Genomic DNA, 4,383 nt, shown 5'->3' with positions numbered 1-4,383 from the left:
TCAAAATGTAACAGACAACCCTAGTACAAATATTCTGGGCAACCACTATGTCTATCTTAAGTCACAAGGTTGATCCATAAATATTTCAAAATTAAACTTTAGACTTTCTTTCCTACATAGTTTCCAGAGATAAGCTCACTAACTATGCTTGCGGCAACTTAACGGCAGTAGGTTGAGCAGATGTGAGCTAAAAGGTGGGCGGAAAAAAGCTCAGCTTCAAACAAAAAATAATGTCAATCATGTCATATATTCATGCATTCCTACATTTGGGATCTATAGGGGCTGGGGTTAGTACAAAAGCTCTGCTGTCCCAAAGCTGTTTGGACCTCGTGGATTATTTGTTTACTTTAAGATTGTTTACTGAGTGCCAGTAGGAAGACTGTAAAACTCTAGCAGCCCTTCCCAATGGGATTAGTTAACCCTGTGACTAATACTGATAGTCTTAAACACTCTTAGGTTTTCACAAATCTTGGTTTTTACAAGAATGGTGACTCATGTTGTGTCTAAGCCTTTACAATGAACAAAACTAGATGATACAGTTGGCCTTCCATGTTCATGAATTCAGCTAACTGCTGAATTAAGATATTTTTAAAAATTGTATTTGTATTGAACATGAACAGGCTTTTTACTTGTGATCATCCCCTAAACAATACAACAACTATTCGTATAGAATTTACCTTATAAAAGTGTTATAAAAACTCTAGAGATGATTTGAAATATCCAGAAGGGTGTATATAGATTATTTGCAAATACTAGACCCTTTTAAAGAAGGGACTCAAACATTTTTGGATTTGGGGGCTCCTAAAATCAATCCCCCTAAGAAATTTGGAGGGGTAACTGTGGTGATTATTCTACAAGCAGAAATGTAAATGATTATTTCATATTAATATCACCAATTCAAACTAGTGATTACAGGAGTTTTTCTTCTTTGATTTTATATTTATCTTTCACCTAAAGTCTTGATTCTTATGGATATGATTTCTCAATTACCTTCTCCTACCAGGTATAAATAAAAGTTTTCAAATAAGAAGAGAGAGAGAGAGAGAGAGAGAGAGAGAGAGGGAGAGAGAGAGAGAGAGAGAGAGAGAGAGAGAGAGAGAGAGAGAACTTATATCCAAACACCTCTGAGGCAGCTAAGGGTAAAGTCTGTTACTTAGGCCTTAGATCAGAGATTTCATCCTCAGAAAAGGGGTAGCATGAATCACAAGTGTTTGACAGGAGAGTGCAGAAAGGAGGAAGTCAGGATGGGGAGGGACTGCCTCACCTTGGAGTAGCAAGGCTCAGAAGGAACAGAAGACATAAAAAGATAGATTCATAGAGAATTCGCATGGGGAGAATCTTGATGGTCATCTGTAGCCCAAGTTCACTTCATGGTGGTTGTGGTTTGGATCTTAACTGTCCTTTGAAGTCCTATGTGCTAAAGTCTTGGCTTGCAGCCTGTGGCACTATTGAGAGGTGGTGGAATCCTTAGGAAATAGGCCTCCTGGGAGAAAGTTAGGTCACTGAAGCATGCCCTTTAAGGGGCTATTGGTACCCTAGCCCCTTCCTTTCCTCCTTTGCCATGAGACAAACAGAACTCCTCTGACATGGCATTTCCACCAGGATGTGCTGCCTTGCCACAGACCCAAAACAACACGATTAAGTGAGCAGGGACTGAAACCTCTGAAACTGTGAGCTCAAATAAAACTTTGCTGCTTTATCTCAGGTATTTTGTCACAGTAACAGAAAGCTCACACAGTAGTTGAGGAAACTGAGACAGATTAAGCTCAAGTGATGGACCGTGGCCATATAGTAGTAGCTCATCATCAGCAATGATGCAAGAGAAGTGACCATGCAAATGAGAATTTGCTTGGATGAACTTTCAAATCCTTTTCAATTGCCTCAGTAGTGCTCAATAACTGCGTGCATTTGAAAAACACTGAAAAGTGCACAAAGGAAAATAGAAGTCTGTAATCACATTCTTGAGAGAAAATTACCATGAACATTTGGGTTTGTCCCTTTTAAGATGGTTTATTGCCTGGGGTTTCTGTCTCTGGGAAAATCTGGAGTTGATGATGGTTGGTGAAACTTGCTAAAATGTTTCATTATTGGAAATCAAGGGATGGCTTTGTTTCTATGAGGACAGTTTTGGTTTGCTGGCTCATTCATTCAGGTATGTCATTCACTCAGTTATTGAAGAGATGTTTAGTGAGCACTTACTGGATGCCAGCCATTGTACCTTGTGAATACAAATATGAATGAGACGGTGATCATTCTTCGCCTCCTAGAGATTACAGTCTAGCCAGAAAAACATGAGGAATACTTCACGATCATTATGAACCTATGCAGGGTACTATACAATTGCACCACTATATCTCTGATGCTTTCTAGACAAAATAAGGTTTATGCTAGGATTAGCCTTGCTACTTAGAGCAGATTCAGAAGGACAAGCTCTTGCATTGTACTAGAAATGAAGCAGCTCAGGCTTCCACCGAGAAGTTCTGCATCACAATCTGCTTTTCAAGGTCTCAGAGAATTCCCAGGTACTTTAGTTTGAGAAGCACTGGTCAGAAAGATGAGTGGGAATCAACAGTCCAGGCATGGGTGAGGAAGGCCATTCTACACTGAGGGCCTGCTGGGTCTGTTCGTGGCTCTGGGTGGGAAGGCACTTGGTGCTTTGGGAAAGTGAAGGAAGACTGGGATCAAGGCCAAGAGACAGTGGTAGAATAAGTATCAAGCAGAGCCTTGGAAGTCCTTGGTATGGGGCCAGCCCTCTGTCCAGAGCCACTCTTAGGAACCTTCAGTTTCTACTTCTGCCAGGGAAGAATGATCTCCTCCCTGTCCCTTTGGGCTGCCGTAAGGATCACATCAGTCAGTGTGTTTGAAAAACTGTTTACAACTGTGAGATCCTGTCCCTATTGTTTTGAAGACACACACAGGCGCGCGCGCGCACACACACACACACACACACACACACACCAGCTGCACTTCGAGGGATGCTTACTGAATTATTTCACTGCTTCTAGAACAACCAGAGAGGCAAAAGTCAAAACGGAAATCATGGTGCTCCTGTGAGTATTTTATCAATCCGTGAGCTTCCAACTCATCCCAAGCACAGGTAGTCTAGCTTTAGCTCTAGCTTTGCATACTGAGGGAGCCAGAATGAAGTGGGAGTGGGAGTGGTTACAGATGCTGGAAACTGTAGGTGTGGGTCACTCTGGGGCCAGCATCTCCTCTCCTCTCCTATTCTCACCTCCCAGCTCTAGACTTTGGGCAGAGTACTCAGTCTTATTTTCAGACTCTAGCAGCACTGAGCTGCTATTGTGTTAGATGCCAAAGGAATGGGTCACAGAGGGTGAACTGGGGAAATGACTGTCAATTTTGTGTCATCTTTCTCTTAACATTGAAAGCTGGGGAGAAAGGATAGAGTGAAAAAAACAAACAAAAACCCCAAACACCTAAACCAAGAAAAAACAACCCCAAAGGAAAAATCAACAAAACATTCACACATCCCTTCCAAAGTGAAGGCCTTGAATTTCATGAAGACTTTTATTCTCATTATTTACTCTTATTAATTGGACTGAGTGTCTTGTTTCCAAGGCTCTTACCTACAACTAGGGCCCTTCCTTGGATACACCTTTGTAATTTTAAACCGGGCTTGGATCTGGGACAAGGTGACCCAGAGAGCTCCTATTTGTTTTCCATTTCACCTTCTATTCTGTAGCCCCAGACACTGGACTAACTAATCAGCTTGATTTATAACCTGAAACCACTCCTGCTCCTCTGGATGGCTTCCTGACATTTATATAACACAGGTCCTCAAAGGTGTTTACAGCATGCTTTCTGCCATACGCTTTTTTATTGTCCTTAGCAACAATTGAGGACTTTTTTATATTTTGGTTTTAAATTCCCAACTTAATTGGAGATAGCACTCAAAAAGTTCCAGATTTCAGAGAATTCATATTTTCAGATTAGGGATGATCAACCTGGTGAAGCTTATGAAAATATTCTAAAATTAAAAAAACAAAACAAAAAACTCTTTGAGATCTGAGACATTTCTAGTTTCAAGCATTTGAAATAAGGGATAGTCAACTTGTATTTATTTCAGGGATTCTTTCCTCATTTTCTTCATCACCCTTAGAAAATATTTAAAACACAGAAAAATATTAAGAAGAGAATATTAATAGCACTTATTCCCACCATCTAGAGTCAAGCACTACTGACTGGCCTCCCAGAGGCCCCATTCCCCTATTAAAAATTACACAAGTAATAGATGCATTTATTTAATTAAAAATGTACATAAGAGCATTATAGAAAAAGCAAAAATTCTCTTGACACCCTCCCATCTGGACTTGTTCACCACCTCTAAAGGAACTTTACTGATTTGGTAGGTCCCTTTCTAAA

Source organism: Marmota flaviventris, chromosome 6 (assembly GCF_047511675.1).
Source record: "Marmota flaviventris isolate mMarFla1 chromosome 6, mMarFla1.hap1, whole genome shotgun sequence".
Lineage (NCBI taxonomy): Eukaryota > Metazoa > Chordata > Mammalia > Rodentia > Sciuridae > Marmota > Marmota flaviventris.
This window is presented reverse-complemented; position numbering follows the sequence as displayed.